At 34.3% G+C, this 18,215-nt stretch overlaps 1 long non-coding RNA gene across 1 annotated transcript in view; it reads right to left on the bottom strand.

The window, feature by feature from the left end:
* The window catches only part of LOC136037915 (uncharacterized), a 343,911-nt gene extending 336,549 nt beyond the window's left edge, over positions 1-7,362 (bottom strand). The window contains exon 1 of the long non-coding RNA XR_010620080.1: positions 5,513-7,362. This is a non-coding gene — a long non-coding RNA (uncharacterized LOC136037915). The remainder of the gene's footprint in view (positions 1-5,512) is intronic.
* Between the last annotated feature and the right edge of the window lie 10,853 nt (positions 7,363-18,215).

Raw genomic sequence — 18,215 nt, 5'->3', positions numbered from 1 at the left:
AACTTGAATAAATGATAATGGAGCAAAATTAATTGATAATATTTTTTTTAATAGTACTTGTTTTTCAACTGTTGTCATATTAAACGATATTTCAGATCACGGTGTGATAATTTCTGAATTTAATTTGGCCATATCTAAAAAAAATAAACGTAATGAATAAACAGGTCGTATAATTGTTTAATTATTTAGCTAGGAGATATAGATTGGAAGAAAGTTTTGTCAGTACTGAGGATGCAAATAAGGCATTGGAAATGTTTTATATATCATTTAATGATGTTTATAATGATATATGTCCGAAAGTTAAAAGGAAAACACCCAAGTCAATGTCATAAAAACCATGGAAATCCCCGAGACTGTTAAAATGTATTAATGAAAAAAATAGACTATACAAAATTAAATACTATCCGTCAGATGAAAACATCCAGAAATTCAAATTTTACAAAAATACTCTGACTAGAACTTTGAGAGAAAGTGAAAGAAATTATTATGAGAAGGAAATATCTTCCGCTGCTTCCCAGCAGAAAATGTGGAAAATCTTGCGTGATAAATTAAATGAAAATAAACCAAGAGCAATACCGACTTTTCTTAGTAATGAAAATGAAAATACTGAATCAACTGAAAAAAAGGATATCGCGGAATTATTTGCTAAAAATTTCAGTAAAATTGGTGAAGAATTGGTTAGAGATCTTTTGGATGAGTCATCAGATTATACACGATTTTTGCCCCAAAACTAAGATAGATCATTGTATATGCTACCAGTATCATTTGATGAATACCAAAAAGCTATTGTTTATTTAAAGAGAAGAAATTCGGCTTCCGTAGATGATATATCGACTAATCTTTTGAAGAAAATATCAGGAGTAATATATTAACCTCTTGCACATGTTATAAATACGAGCATAAAAAATGGTGTCTTCCTTGATCTTCTGAAAAAGGCTAAAATAATCCCTATATTTAAAAAAGGTGAGGCTCAAGATCCCAATAATTACCGTCCTATTGCACTCCTTTCCCCACTGGCTAAAGTTTTTGAAAAATAATGAAGTATAGACTTACATCATTTCTGGAAAAGATAAATTTTTTTTCGAAGTTCCAGTTTGGTTTTCAAACAGTTCGTGGTAACGAACTGTAGTAAGGAGCGACCCGGCTCAATAGTAAACGAAACTCTAAAAAACGGAATTTCGATGCTAAAAGATATATCAAAAGAATTGGATTTTTATGCTGATTTCAAATATATAAGTTTCATCAAATTTAGTCTTTGTCATCAAAAGTTACGAGCCTGAGAAAATTTGCCTTATTTTGGAAAATAGGGGGTAACACCCCCTAAAAGTCATAGGATCTTAACGAAAATTACACCATCGCATTCAGCGTATCAGAGAACCCTATAGAAAAAATTTCAAGGTCCAATCTACAAAAATGTGGAATTTCGTATTTTTTGCCAGAAGACAAATCACGGGTGCGTGTTTATTTGTTTTTTTGTTTTTTTTTTTCCCCAGGGGTCATCGTATCGACCAAGTAGTCCTAGAGTGTTGCAAGAGGGCTCATTCTAACGGAAATGAAAAGTTGTAGTGCCCTTTTTAAGTGACCAAAAAATTGGAGGGCACCTAGGCCCCCTCCCACACTCATTTTTTTCCCAAAGTCAACGGATCAAAATTTGGAGATAGCCATTTTGTTCCGCATAGTCGAAAACCATAATAACTATGTCTTTGGGGATGACTTACCCCCCACAGTCCCTGGGGGAGGGGCTGCAAGTTACAAACTTTGACCAATGTTTACATACAGTAATGGTTACTGGGAAGTGTACCGACGTTATCAGGGGGATTGTTTTGGTTTGGGTGTGGGGTTCAGGGGAGGGGTCTATATGGGAGGATATTTCCTTGGAGGAATATTTCATGGGGGAAGAGAAATTCAATGAAAGGGCGCAGGACTTTCTAGCATTACTATAAAAAAAAAACAATGAAAATATAAACATGAAAAAGTTTTTTCAATCGAAAGTAAGGAGAAGCATTAAAACTTAAAAAGGAACAGAGATTATTACGCATATGAGGGGTTCTAAAAATCCTTTAGCATAAAGAGCAAGGTATTTAGGAGGAGATAAACACTTCACTCTTTATGCTAAAATTTTTTTTAATAATTTCAACTATTTATTCTACGGCCTTTCTGATTCAGGGGTCATTCTTAAAGAATTGGGATAAAACAAGATTTAGTGTGAAGAGCGAGGTATTAACGAGGGGACCAGCCCCCTCATATATATAATCAAAAATATAAGAATATAAAAGTTTGTTAAGTAAGTTAATTCTTAAGTTACGTATTTTTTTTACTAATAAAAACGTTCGTTAAGAATAAAAGATCTAGGTGCCTTTTTAAGTAACCGAAAAATTGGAGGGCAACAAGACCTCCTTCCCCACCCCTCATTTCTCAAAATCGTCTGATCAAAACTAAGAGAAAGCCATTTAGCCAAAAAAAGAATTAATATGCAAATTTCATTTTAATAATTTATGTACGGAGAGCCAAAATCAGAAATGCATTAATTCAAAAACTTTCAGAAATTAAATAAAAAAAAAAATTTTTTTAAATGAAAGTAAGGAGCGACATTAAAACTTAAAACGAACAGAAATTACTCCGTATATGAAAGGGGCTTTTCCTCCTCGACACCCCGCTCCTTGCGCTAAAGTTTGATTCTTTCTCGCAACTCTACTTTTTAAAACAATAAAAAAGTTTAGCGTAAGGAGCTGGGTGTCGAGGAGGAAAAGCCCCTTTCATATACGGAGTAATTTCTGTTCGTTTTAAGTTTTAATGTCGCTCCTTACTTTCATTTAAAATTTTTTTTTTTTTATTTAATTTAAAAGATAGATCGACAAAAGATGCCGTCGCCGCAACACATATTTTCATTAATGATGCTTTAGATGATAATTGTTTAGCAGCTGCATAGTTTTTTGATATTAAGAAAGCTTTCGACACTTTAAATCACGAAATTCTATTTAAAAAACTTGAAAATACGGGAATAAGAGGAGCACCTTTAAAATTAATCAAATCATATTTGCACAATCGAAGGTTTGTGGTAGATGTTGATGGTGAATATTCATCTGAGAAATCGAATAATAATATCGGTGTACCGCAAGGTTCAATTTTAGGACCTCTATTATTTTTAATATATTTAAATGATCTCCCTAAATCTACTCCTGAAAATGCATTAACAACTATGTTTGCGTATGATACTGCAGCAAGTTTAAAAGCACTAACATTAGATGCACTGAAAGAAAAACTGATTGAAGTTGCAAAATCCATCAAAAATTGGTTCCAAATTAAAAAACGTGTCCCTATTTTTTTTAAAACGGAATTTATTATTTATGAGAGATCAAGGCAAAAGTTGAAAAATATTTCTCTGAATAAAATTACCATTGATATTATTCATGAAATCAAAAGAGTATACACAGCAAAATATTTAGGTATCGTTTTTGACCCTACCATGAATTTTAAAACACATATTTCGTTGTTGAGACTAAAATTATCAAGAAATATACGTTTGCTCCACCAACTAAAATTTGTATTCTCATATAAGGTTCTAAGAATCCTATATTTTTGCCTAATTGATGCACACATCCAATATTGCTCAGCTATATTTTGTTGACTTTTAAATCACATATTAAACCCTGCAAAACAAAGCTATTCGAATTCTAGATAAGTTTTTACAACACCCGTGGAGTACAGATATCCACTCTGAAACAAGCACTTCTTACCTGGTTTTAGACGTAATGACTCTTACACAGAAATCTCATCTCCTATTATCTAGTTGGTTTTTTAAGATTCAACATGTACATAATTTCTTTTTTGACCAGAATTTACTGTCCAAACATCAAAATTCACTGCTAACTAGATGTGTTAACCCGTACAAACTACCTCTGGTGAAAAATGAAAGATCCTGTTTCAACCTCCGGTATATGATCCCATCAATAGACAACAAAATTCATTAAATAAATTTGTTGAGTTACCAAATGGATCTTTCAAGAGACGATTTAAAAGTTATATAATGGAATCTGCTTGCAAGAACGGTTGGTACAATTTTGTTATTCTATATTTTATTTTGGCCCAACTCCACTTACTCCACCTCAAATACTCTGATTAATGATACTGTTTTTTTTGTTTTTTTTATTGATGAAATAGTGGTTCATTTTTTGTTTGTTCTGTATCAATGAGGATTGTTAAATTTTGATTATATGTCTTGTCCAGTAGTCGAGCTTGTCTCTCCATTTGGGCAAGTTGAAGATTTTGATGAATATGAAATTTTGAATAAATGAATCTGAATCTGTGACTTGGCGCTGAATTTGGAAACAGGCTCATAATTTTTCTGTCATGATGTTTCATTAAATTTTTCAAACAAAAAGAGCGTTTTGAATTCTCTAAAGAATAACCAAGAAAAGAGTCCAAATACGTCAATATCTAGAAATCTTCTTATTAATAGTTTTGTCATATTTTTGGTTTTATTGCTTTTACCTTCTAGGAAAAACCAAGGATCCCACAGAACTACTTCAGAAAATGATTGGACTAGGAAAAAGAAATTATGGCATCAACTACAATTTTGCCGTAATTCTTTCTTACGTCTATGTAACGCCCCTGTGTTGCCTATAGTAAAGAGTCATGTGTCTTTATTGCGTTCTTTTCAGTTATTTTCTTTATTTTCAGTTATTTTCAGTTATTTTAGTAACCACCTATGATATTAAATAAGAATTTTGAGATAGCCATTTTGGTCAATATTGTCGAAGAGTTTAGTAATTCTGTTTCCATTGATGACGTAATGTGATATTAAGAGAGCACGAAACTTTTTTTTTGAGAATTTGAATAAGAAAATAATATGCCACGTAGCTAAATAATACGGCATCATTCTGGTATACTGTGCTGAAATTTTGGTTCAAGGCTATGAAGTTCTTGTTAGTCCACGCTATGTTCTCCCGTTTCCAGCTCCTATGAAGTGAACTTGCGTCAACAAATGCAATCGGTAGAAGATTTCTTTTCACTCTTTTGAACCATATTTGAAAAGTGCGAGTTAAGCCATTTAATTTTTTTGGTGAGACGATAACCGCTCAAAAGGGACAAAAACTACAGTTGTCACAATAAAAAGAAGGAAAGAAAATTGAAAACTGCGTTTATTTTCAAAGCAAGAAAATACAAAATTCGTCAATCAGAGATCGCCGTATAATACAAAAAGTACATTTTATATAAAACAAGACACGAGATCTAATTATTTTCCGAATATAAAAGCACTCTAGACTAAAACTAAACGACAATATAAAAATCATCTTGCGTCATGTCTATTTGTCAAGTTTCAGATACACGATATGTCTATTTCGACCTACTGAGAGTGAATGAAAGAAATAGCATGAAAGACAATAGCAAATGAAAAGAGAGGAGGTGTTTGCGCAGAAACACGCTGAAAGACACAGAACTGGCATTCTAGAGTCAGCTTGCTGAAATTCTTATACTCTCAATATTCATGCTGCGGCTTGGTCTAATAAACCTTGAGACAAACAAAAGAATTCCCGCCCTACAAATGTCTGCATGCCAAATATACGTAGATTACCAAATCTTATATGTTTTATAAGCTTCATCTTACAGTTCCTTTTTTTTCAAATAAGTAAAATTACAGTGTTCCGGAAACTAGGCCAACATATTTCCAACTTATATATTGCTTTCAGAAAATGCAAACTTCCTCTAAGGTAAGTTATGGCGAAGATCGAGCTCAATAAGACAGGAGAGCTTAATTTTTGTAAGTTTGTTATTGTTATCTCTATTCGACTATAAAGTTCCTATCCTTTATAGTCCTATCCTCCTTCCAAGTATATCATAGTATAATATGAAAATTCTATATGCAAAGTCACTGAATTCGTTAAAAAAAAAATTACATTAAGTTAGGTTCTGTATCACTTCTTTATAATTGAGTTATTTTTTCCTTAAAGCACTGGAATCAATTCAAAAAAATGTAGGGTGGGGTGAAAATTTTGTTGCTTTTAAATGGAAATACCAAAATGGCGTTTTTCAATGAAAATACTCCAAAAACAAGGATTTTTCAAAATTTGGGAAGAGGAAAACAGGAAAACATCTAGGGTGGTGGTGGGGGTGAATTCACCTCAACGATTTCACCGCCCCAATTGATGCCCCTGACTGCGGGACTGGGTAATCACACCCCCAAACCTATTTCTCATGTTAATCAACGGATTTTTCCTACTTTAACTATCCCCACTTTTCTGTTGATCTGAAAAAATATTTGAATCTTAATAACCTATTTTCAATTTACCACTTTCACATATTTCCGACCCCTGTGACGCGTACACAACCGCTTTTTACTTTCCAGATTACACTAAATGCTTCCCCTCTTTCCCCATATACAGCTTTGGTTACAGAGACATATACTGGTGACCATGGATTTTAAGAGTTTCTAACACTTTTCCTTGAAAAAAAAAACAACTCTTATGTAGAAGAATTAGGATATTTAGATATAGCCAAAATAAAAAAAAAAAAATAAAAATAAAAAAAACATCTGACTCTAGTGGCGTCAAATAAAATTGCAAAAACCCGCTCCCAGAACCCAAACGAAACACTTCTACTAAATGAACTAATATTGACAGGGCAGTATTTACATTTTCTATTACCAGAAAGTCAAGTGTCGGAAGCACCACGCAAATTGAGCGGTTAATCTAAGTCTAGGGATGTGTTCCTGAACTCGATTATAATTAAAAATCATTAATTATTTGTTATTACCTTTGGCCAATATTATGTATAATACATAAAGGGCACTGATAGTGTAACTTGTTCTGCACTTATAGCAACACAAATTGTCTGCAATTTTGTGTTATATGTTGTGTAGGAATAAAAATTAATGTTAATTGATTTCTGGAACATATCCTCAATCTAAATATTCTTGTACAATAAATGGAATTTCTAAGTCCCATGAAAGCTCGGGTTACATTTTCAAACAAAATAAAGATACAATTAAGCCAAGGGCTTATTCCAAAATACAGATTTTTTATATATTTATTTCAACTGCTTTTATTTATGTATTTCAACTTCTTTTGTCCTTAGTTGAACCCTGCTAGTTCATATAACGCCAAATTTTTTTTTTATAGATAATCAAGGCCTTGTCCAGGATTGTTATTCGAGGGGAGGGGGACGAAAAAACTTTGAAGTGTATCAAAAATGTGGTTTTAGACAATTTTATTGTTTTTACAAGTTGGACAAACATTTCATGGGGGGGGGGGTCAAAGCCCATCTCCATGGATACGGCCTTGCACATCATTATTCTAAGGATATATCAAGGCAAACACGAAATATATTCCCTTATTGTTTGTGTCAAGTTTCGCTAAGGTTTTGTTTCATTAATTTCTTCTGACGAAACTTTGTCGAAAGCTTAGAGCACATAGAAATAATTTTAATTTATTAAATACAAGTTTTTGTGTATACAAATGAAAACTACTCATTTGAGGCAATACCTTTGTTTTTTTGACAGCCTAAAGTGTTGTGGGGTGGATCCAAGGGCACATCCCTAATTTTTGTTCGAGGGAGGGGTATTTTTTCGTTTTTTTTGCAAAAAAACTTAAAAACGCATCGAAATTTTCTTTATATTCATTTTCATTTTGTTTTTAAGAGTCAGAGCCACCTCCTAGATACAACCTTGAGTGGACCCTTCAGGATCGAGGGTCAAAGGCCCATTGCCTCCATTTCAGAGGCTTAATGTTTAAACGAGGTGTGTTTTTTAAGTAAGGTCCGATTGAATACAACTAAACAACGAAAGATAATTTATAAAAAAGTGAATTTATTTTAATAAAGTACATACTTTATCCTATTTAATGGCATAGTTGACAAGCTTGTTCAAACACTTATTATTCTTCTCAACAAATTTTAAAGTAATCTTTTCATAAAAATTTACCACCAGCATCGATAACCAAAAGGTTCACTGTCGTTTTTACATCATCGCCATCATCATAATGGTTCTTACTGAGCTGGCAACCGGTTGAACTGGAGACGAAACATACTTTTCGCATAACACACCCAAATCAAGGCAACAGAACATGGAATAGAAACTTATAGCATCCTGAAAAAAAGGTATTGTCCTTCTTCATAACAGTGCATGACCTCACGCTGCAGGTCAGACCTGCTATTCATTGGACAGTTTTGGCAGGGAATCTTTAGGCCCTTCAACCAACAGTCGTGATAATGCGCCAAGCGATTACCATCCGTTTCTCCACCTCAAGCACAGCTTAGATTCCAATACAGTTATGAAAACTCCTATCTTGCCCATGAGAAGCTTTTAGTACAGAGCTCTGAACTTGGCGCTTCCTCCAAGCCCGCGCTCCGACGCGTAGATCGTACTACAGCACCATAGGCGGGAACGCAATTTTGTTTTGTATTGGTATCTAAGCTGTGAATTGCTCCGACTTCTAGATTCAGACAGCCAGTTTCCTGTCTCCAGCCGCTAGCATCGCTACTGCGCACTGTGTCCCAAAAATAAATCGAGTTTTAACAACTGTATTGGTATCTTAGCTGTGACCTCAAGCAACACCTAAGTGGCAACCGTTACAATGATGACGTCGACGTAAAAATGGCAGTGCATTTTGGATTACCGGAGCTGACAGCAAGTTTTATACAGAGGTTACTTTAAAATTAGTTGAGAGGTAGGATAAGTGTCTGAGCAAGCATGGCAACCATGCTGTTGAATAGAGTAAAGTGTGCTCTCTCTGAAAATAAATTTACTATTTTGAAATAGTCTTTCATTACGCAGATTTATTATTTATTTAAGAATTAACGACGCTTCTTGACTACTAAGGTCCCTGCGTCGGCCCTGCAGTGCATTCCTGCAGCGTGATTCGATCTCTGGGTCCCGTATTACCAAGCTAAGGTCAAATCCACTGCGCCACCACAGGACATTCGTTGCGTAGATATGTTCAAACGGACCTTGCTTTAAAAACACGCCTCGTATGTCAGGATTTTTTTTTTGAAATTTTGCTTCACCTGAGACCTTTTTTTGCACTTTTCTATTGAGAATTTCTCAGAGAATTTTCAAATGAAAAACGACGAACAGTAATGAATCATCTATTGATAAGAAAACAAATTTAGCTTGAAGGGATTCAAGCAAATTTGTTTTAAAAGTGGGTTTGTTCAAAGACCTTTAGTAATATATAAAAACAACGATGAATACAGTTGTTTTTTTTATTTCAGAGGCTGTTAGAGGGGTGGGAAAGACGGGGCATTTGCCTCAGACGCAAAAATTTTAGGGGTGCGAAGTTTCAAATCAGTTATCTTTACTATTATAATCCTTTTGTAATTTTATTTTTATTGAAACTAAAGTAGAGGGTGTCGTTAATAAATAAAAATAATTACTATATCAATAAAATAAAAATAAATTAAAAAGTAACTAAATTGTAATAATTAAAATAATTATTAAAAAACGCAAATTTTTTTTAGAGTTTGTCCCAAAAATATTGTGGGAGACAGGAGGAGGGGACGCTAACCATGATTTTGCCCCGGGTGCAAAAGAGGCAAGAACCGTCACTGTTGCATTTCAAAAAATAAGCAATGCACACAAAGAACAATGTATGAAACGTGATAGCTGATAATCTCAGATCAAATGATTCTGAGTAACAGTCTCAGAATTTAGATTTTAAAAAGCAGAAAATAAAGTTTTTATCGCGATAGATTACTTGTTCATTATTGATTTATTATTATTTAACTTATCGCGGTTTAAACCTAGGGGAGAACCTTTGTCATCACTATTTTCCTTTTATTTTGGGTTTTTCTATCATATTCTTAAACATATGTGTCTATTCTCTAAATCTTGAAAACTGTTTATAAATAAACACCCAATCGCCATCTAATATGCAGGATAATCCTAGTTAACATGTATTGTACGGGGAGAGCCTTTATCTTCACTTCTTTCACTGTTGTACAATTAAAAAAAAAATAATCTGATAGCAGCATATTTTGATCCTTAGCAGATTTTTTTTATTCTATTTTTATTTTTTTGCACTGATGAACCTTAGTTGAAAGACAAAATGCGATGTTTGAAAAGCTTTATATTTCTATTTTTGGGGAAATTTAGAATGAATCTACATTTCGAAATTATTTTACTTTTAACAAAGCCAATTTTTGGCACAAAGAGATCTTGGATTATGATAATTTAATACCGTAGCCTGATGAAAGGGTGCGTTTACAGCAAAACGCATAACAAAACATAAAATCGCACAAATTAATTGTAATCTAATAATTTTTATAATTTTTGCTGAGATGTATTTGCAAAACTTTAAACCCGCTGAGGAAATTTTGCCTTCAAATATAAACGTTTTCAAGTCTTATGCGGTATACAAAATCAAAAGGCATTGATTCAAATTCCTGTGAAGATTTTTCAGACCGCTTATTTGACTTGGTCTAATCGTTCTGTTTCGACTTTAAGCAAATGATTCTAACATAATTTGTTCTTGTAGTGCAACCACTTATTGATGGATCGATGGAAGCTAGTTTAGTGGTAATTATCGCAAATTGATCCCAATTTATAATTTGATAATAATTTGGTAATAATTAATTATAATTTGGTAATAATTTACCAATTATAACTTGGTAATAATTTGATCCCAAATTATAAAAATCACCTAATTCCAAACTGGAACTTTATCCAGCCAAAATTACCAGGTAAAAGACTGTTGGACTGTGATTTAAAATTACCAGACAAAATACTGTTGGATCACGATTTAAAATTACCAGACAAAAACTGTTGGATCACGATTTAAAATTACCAGACAAAAGAATGTTGGATCACGATTTAAAATTACCAGACAAAAGACTGTTGGATCACGATTTAAAATTACCAGACAAAAGACTGTTGGATCACAATTTAAAATTACCAGACAAAAGACTGTTGGATCACGATTTAAAATTACCAGACAAAAGACTGTTGGATCACGATATAAAATTGCCAGACAAAAGACTGTTGGATCACGATTTAAAATTACCAGACATTGATAACCATAAAGCAACGAAGCCGCTCAATATTGGTAATAGACACAAGTATCAAAATCACAACAACATATAAAGCATATACAACAACATTAAAACAAACAACTATATAATCGAGTGACATAATTAAGCTTAATTACACGGAAACACGATTAATATACAGTCTGTAAAAGGGTAAACCTGCTGATTTCTGTAATTTAGTGACATCCAAAAATGAATTGATTGAAAAAGTATTTCCGAATATTCTAAAAAATTATAAAAATAATAAATGGCTAAGTGAAAGAGCGATTCTCGCACCCAAAAATATAGACGTCCACGAAATCAACAATATTGTTTTGACCAAGATTCGAGACCAGGCAGTCCTTTACAAGTCAGTCGACACAGTTTTGGAACCAAATGAAGCGGTTAATTATCCATCTGAATTTTTAAATTCCATAGATCCTTCAGGGTTTCCACCACACGTGCTACAACTAAAAATAGGCGTACCAATAATACTTTTAAGAAATATCAACCCACCAAAGCTTTGCAATGGCACGCGACTTGCCGTAAAAAAAAAACAATGGAAAACCTAATAGAAGCCACAATCTTGACAGGGCCTTATGAGGGTGAGGCTGTTCTTATTCCTCACATTCCCATGATTCCAACGGATCTGCTTTTTCAATTTAAAAGATTGCAATTCCCAATTCGATTAGTATTTGCAATCACCATTAACAAAGCTCAAGGTCAATCATTAGAAAAATGTGGTATAGATCTTAATACTGATTGTTTTTCCCATGGACAATTGTACGTTGCATGTTCGATGGTCGGTAAACCTGACAATGTATTTATATGCAGCGACAATTGGACAGCGAAGAATGTTGTATATTCGCAAGTTTTACGCAGTTAATTTGTATTGTATCTATCTATCTATCTATCTATATAAAAACGAGTTGTGTGGATGCATGTTTGTTTGTTTGTAAAAAGAGCGTTTGCATATGACGTCATTATTAGTACATACGGCTTTGTATATGCACAGACAATGGGAAAGCCAAGAATGTTGTTTATTCGCAATTTTTACGTAGTTTGAAACACATATATAAATCTATCTATATTCACAGGTGGGACACAGGGACACAACTACAATGGCGCATAACTAATATGGCGCGTAACGACTTACGCGCGCGGGGGGGGGCTTGGGGGGGGGGCGCGAAGTGCCCCACCAACTAGGTGTTGGGGTGGCGCGAAGCGCCATCCCAACAGCTAGTATATATATATATATTTATATATATATATTCTATCTTTATAAATGAGCAAAAATTATATGTATTTGTGTGTATTTATATTTCTCGAAACGGCTCAATGTTTTTGCGGGAAAATTGGCATCTTGAAATTTTCTCGAATAAAGAAAAATTATCTAGATAGATCAGAAGTCTGAGAAAATTCGTTAAGAGCCTTAATTTTGAAAAAAAAAGATTCATGTCAGTGACGTCATTTTCTACACATCATTGCAGTACTGCAATGACGTTGTCTATCACTTGTCATTTATGTTCAAGTATAATAATAATAACACGTTTATTTTTCTCAGTCATTTTTCAATTTAGGTCTGATTGCCACAATCATAATACTCAAAGAAGCAAGGCGTGTCTGCTCCAATTGCCAGGACTACAAGGTCTAAGCTTTCCTTTATCTATCGAAGAATAAAATAATGGAATAGTATTGATAAGACAGTTAATGACATAAAATGGTTTAAGAATTTATAGATAAAGTTAATAAAAAAAATATTCTAACAATGAGTTTTAAGATGTTATTTGTCATTTTATTCATTTCTTACTTGTAATTTTTGAAAAATTTAGAAGCTGAGTTAGGAAATAAATATATTGTGATTTTGGGTTAAAGAGCTTCATGAAATTGAGCAAAAATAAAGTCAAATAATCGTCCAAGTGTAAAACTACCTCAAATCTTCATCAATAAATAAATGAAACCCAAAACGAACAGAAATTAAAATAAATAACCAAGTCAAATTCAAAATGAGTAAAAACTAACATGTCTTCCCCAATCCCCATGCCTTCTCAGGACTAGAACATAATTTGCACTTTGCTGGAAAAAGCAAATGATCGGGAATCGTTATTTTAATTTACATTTACTTATATTTATTCTTTTAAGTATTAATAATTTTTTATTTCTTAAAGTCAACAAGAGCTAAGAGCTCATATGGCAATTGTGGCGGGGCCAAAAGAGCTAAGAGCCAAGAGCTCATATGGTATGAGCTCTCAAAATTCTATGAATCAATAGATTGATTTAAAAGGAAAATCAGAGGCTTAATGCCGGTCGGGATTTAAAATAAGAGCTCTGAGTCACGATATCCTTCTAAATATCAAAATTCATTAAGATCCGATCACCCACTCGTAAGTCATAAATACCTCATTTTTTCATATTTTTTCTCTCCCTTTAGTCCCCCAGATGGTCGAATCTGGGAAAAAAAACTTTATCAAGTCAATTTGTGCAGCTCCCTGACATGGCTACCAATTTTCATCGTCCTAGCACGTCCAGAAGTGCCAAAGCGCTGAGCCCCTCCCCCCAACTCCCCCAACGAGAGCGAATCCAGTACTGTTACGTCATTCACATATCTATGATATTTGCTTATTCTATCCACCAAGCTTCATCCCGATTCCTCCACTCTCAGCGTTTTTCAAGATTTCCGATATCCCCTCCAACTCCCCCAAATGTTAACAGATCTGGTCAGGATTTGAAATAAGAGCTCTGAGACATAAATTCCATCTAAATATCAAATTTCATTAAGATCCGGTAACACGTTCTTAAGTTAAAAATACCCCAATTTTTCTAATAACTAAAGTGTAGTTATAAATTTCTGATGTAAAATCAAAAGTCATATCTGACGTCTCTAACTGTTTTCGATGGAGTATATCTTCGGACATTTTTGACTTATATTTTTCCCATAACTCTGTAGGAACTGATGGAGAGCAAGTTGTTAAAATGATGCCAAACAATGCACGAATTTGACTTGGGGCTGACGTTTCGCACGCGTCATTGATGCAGTTATCCCAGTGTTGGTCATTCTCCAATAAATTCAGAGCTTGGCATGCACTACGGTAAGTGTCATGTATAGTACCGTTTACAGTTCTCAAATACTCAAAGGATGTCGGACCGGGTACATTCACCAAAAGCAGGCGTAGAAAGAAGCATTCATGTTGATTGGGGTGAACGGTGTAGAGTCTTCCTATCGTGGTATCTTTGAAGATGGTAGGTTGGCCGTCGACTGACTTACCCTGTTTTCGACGTTCAAATACTTTATTTTTAGTATTCCACGTGTAATACGAAGGCACTTCAGTATACAGCAGTTTTTTTGCAAAAGAATCATTTTTGCAAAGCGAAAAAAAAGCTGTTAATGTTGTATCCGGTGGATTCAGGACTCTTTGTTGCACGTTGGTTTCCGTGAAATAAACACGTTGACCATTCTGTAAATGTACCGCTAAGTGAACAACAGCTGGACTACGTTCATGTATCAGAAATGAAAGAATTCGCCAAACAGCTTCATTACTGCTTATGTATCTTCCAGCCTGATATTGTACGATTTCGTCGAAATCTTTGATTTCGGGCTGCAAGCCAAAAACTGCCATGTCACTGCCTTTGTTGACGTATTTACATATGTATTTGATTGCCTTTAAGGAGTTACAGTATTCAACGTTTATGTGTGCATTAAATGTTTTTGATAATAATGGGGAATATGGAACAACCCACTGGTTATCTACTTCGATGGTGGTACCGTTACGCTTCTTTATTATTGCTGTTTTACCGCCATCTTCAGTAGATCTTCTTCTATATTGTGGGTAACCATCATTGCCAGTAATTGTGTTTGATACTAAAAGTCGAGGATATTGCTTTGTGCACCTTCCTTTGGCCATGCATGGTGAATTTTCGTTCAGTGCACCGCAAGGTCCATGTATCATATTTTTTACAATAATATCATGTAACCCCTTATCGACATTTTTATCAGGTATTTCAGCGGAAATCACATCATCAATTTCGTTCGAAGTAATTTTTTATGTAGCCAGATTAGTATATGTGCGTGTGGCAAACCTCGTTTTTGCCATTCCACTGAGTACATCCAGCATCGCACTGACCCAAACACTTCAAGTTTTACTATGTAGTTTATCAGTGATTTCAACTTTTGCCGGAAGACACGGGCCGTAATGTCATGCCTATGAACCGCCGATTGTCCTTGAAGTAAAAGCTGCAGTATCTCGTCCCAAGATTGATTACATGTAAATGTAATAAATAAATCTGGACGACCATAGAGACGAACATACGCAATAGCATCTTGAGCATATTCATGCATATGAAGGGGACTGCCAGCATATGACGAAGGTAAAATTGTTAATGTTCCAACGTTTGTGGTATTACCGTCATTTATAACTGCATCTCGCAAATGAATGTATTGTTCAGAGCGGAGCTAGGTCTGATTCAGGCGGATATATAGAAAACGTTCTGATTCAATTTTAGCATACATATCAACGACAAATTGGTGAAACAATTCACGGCATTTTAAAATATAATTTTCTTCATCCTGCCGAATCATTAGTCTATAGGAATAATAATGCATTGCACTGCATTTCTTATTCATTTCTTTGTTAGTGGCTGGATTCATCAATTTAATATTAAAGTGATAGCCGTCGGCTCCAACCAAAAAAATGATAGGATATTGTAGGGCATCGTAGCATCGATGAGTTTCAGCAATTCTTAACAACTGAGCGTTTCGCTTATGAAGAATAATATCTCGAGGTAAAAACTGATCACCGACCATAACGATTGCCACTTCGTCGATAGTTGGAGCATTGTATCTACGCACATGTTGGCCAGGAGGCGTTTTGTCAGCGGAAATAACAATTTTATGCGTATCAGTAGGCATCAAATCGATGGCTGTTTTGAACAGACGCACTAAATTATTATTTTCGTGGAAAAGATGTTGCAATTGGGAAACGATTGTCCTTTCAACGTTGGGAGAAATTTCGCAAAGTGCATTCAATTCAGAATTTCTATCACTGATGACGTACAATTGTAAAAATTTATGATTCTCGCCTGAGAATGATAGAAGGGACCCTGCTCTATGATAAATTTGCCCTTTTACTTTGAAAGTAGACATAAATTGATCTGGATTTTCGATTTGGGCTCCAAACGACGTCATTTGGAAACATGAGTTGTATTTTCTGATTTGTGACAAAAAACGCTTAGATTCTGACGTAGTTCCAGTAAGGAAAGTCTTCAATGGCTCTGGTGGTGCAGCCAATAGAGGAAGTTTAACTTTTCCTGAGGCGCAACACATTCCCATTGTTTCACCATTGAATTTCAAGGCCTTGCAATAGCGACAAATTTTAGACATTGTCCCGATTTGAACACATCTACTCAAGCTATAATCATCGACTGGGTTGTACCTGAATGCCAGGCGATAACTTTCAGGTTGCTCTGATTCCTTGGCACGCTTTCTTTTCTTACTTTCTCTATCAGCAGCAAGCCTGATTTTTTGCTGTTCTTGTGATTCCTCGGCACGCTTTCTTTTCTTACTTTCTCTATCAGCAGCAAGCCTGATTTCTTGCTGTTCTTGTAATTCCTCGGGACGCCTTCTTTTTTTACTTTCTCTTTTAGCAGCAAGTCTGCTTCCGCGTTGCTCTGGTAGTTCCTCGGCACGCTTTCTGTTCTTTCTTTCTCTATCAGCCTCAAGCCTGTTTCCTTGCTGTTCTTTTGATTCCTCGGCACGCTTTCTGTTCTTTCTTTCTCTATCAGCCTCAAGCCTGTTTCCTTGCTGTTCTTTTGATTCCTCGGCACGCTTTCTGTTCTTTCTTTCTCTATCAGCCTCAAGCCTGTTTCCTTGCTGTTCTTTTGATTCCTCAGCACGCTTTCTTTTCTGACTTTCTCTATCAGCAGCAAGTTTTTTAGCATAGACTCTTTGAGCATCTTCATCGGCTTTTGCCATTGTAAGTTCATCAGTCATTTTAAACTTAAACATTAATAGATTTCTACGTGAACATATGTCTTAAATATCTTGAATGACGTCACCGTCGTAGCAAAAATGACGACAACTAACTTGATGACGTCAGTCAACACAGAAACATGACGTCACCTGACAGACAGACAGACACACAGACAGACAACTTATTTTTATATATATAGATATATATATATATATATATTTATATATATATTCTATCTTTATAAATGAGCAAAAATTATATGTATTTGTGTGTATTTATATTTCTCGAAACAGCTCAATGTTTTTGCGGGAAAATTGGCATCTTGAAATTTTCTCGAATAAAGAAAAATTATCTAGATAGGTCAGAAGTCTGAGAAAATTCGTTAAGAGCCTTAATTTTGGAAAAAAGATTCATGTCGGTGACGTCATTTTCCTATGTATCATTGCAGTACTGCAATGACGTTGTCTATCACTTGTCATTTATGTTCAAGTATAATAATAATAACTTACCTTTATATTTCTCAGTCATTTTTCAGTTTAGGTCTGATTGCCACAATCATAATACTCAAAGAAGCAAGGCGTGTCTGCTCCAATTGCCAGGACTACAAGGTCTAAGCTCTCCTTTATCTATCGAAGAATAAAATAATGGAATAGTATTGATAAGACAGTTAATGACATAAAATGGTTTAAGAATTTATAGACAAAGCTAATAAAAAAAATATTCTAACAATGAGTTTTAAGATGTTATTTTTCATTTTATTCATTTCTTGCTTGTAATTTTTTAAATAATTTAGAAGCTGAGTTAGGAAATAAATATATTGTGATTTTGGGTTAAAGAGCTTCATTAAATTGAGCAAAAATAAAGTCAAATAATCGTCCATGTGTAAAACTACCTCAAATCTTCATCAATAAATAAATGAAACCCAAAACGAACAGAAATTAAAATAAATAACCAAGTCAAATTCAAAATGAGTAAAAATTAACATGTCTTCCCCAATCCCCATGCCTTCTCAGGACTAGAACATAATTTGCACTTGGCTGGAAAAAGCAAATGATCGGGAATCGTTATTTTAATTTACATTTACTGATATTTATTCTTTTAAGTATTAATAAATTTTATTTCTTAAAGTCAACAAGAGCTAAGAGCTCATATGGCACTTGTGACGGGGCCAAAAGAGCTAAGAGCCAAGAGCTCATATGGTATGAGCTCTGACAAAATTCAATGAATCAATAGATTGATTTAAAAGGAAAA

This window comes from Artemia franciscana, chromosome 17 (assembly GCF_032884065.1).
Source record: "Artemia franciscana chromosome 17, ASM3288406v1, whole genome shotgun sequence".
Taxonomy (NCBI): domain Eukaryota; kingdom Metazoa; phylum Arthropoda; class Branchiopoda; order Anostraca; family Artemiidae; genus Artemia; species Artemia franciscana.
The sequence above is the reverse complement of the archived record's forward strand: the minus strand, read 5'-3'. Positions and strand labels throughout refer to the sequence as shown.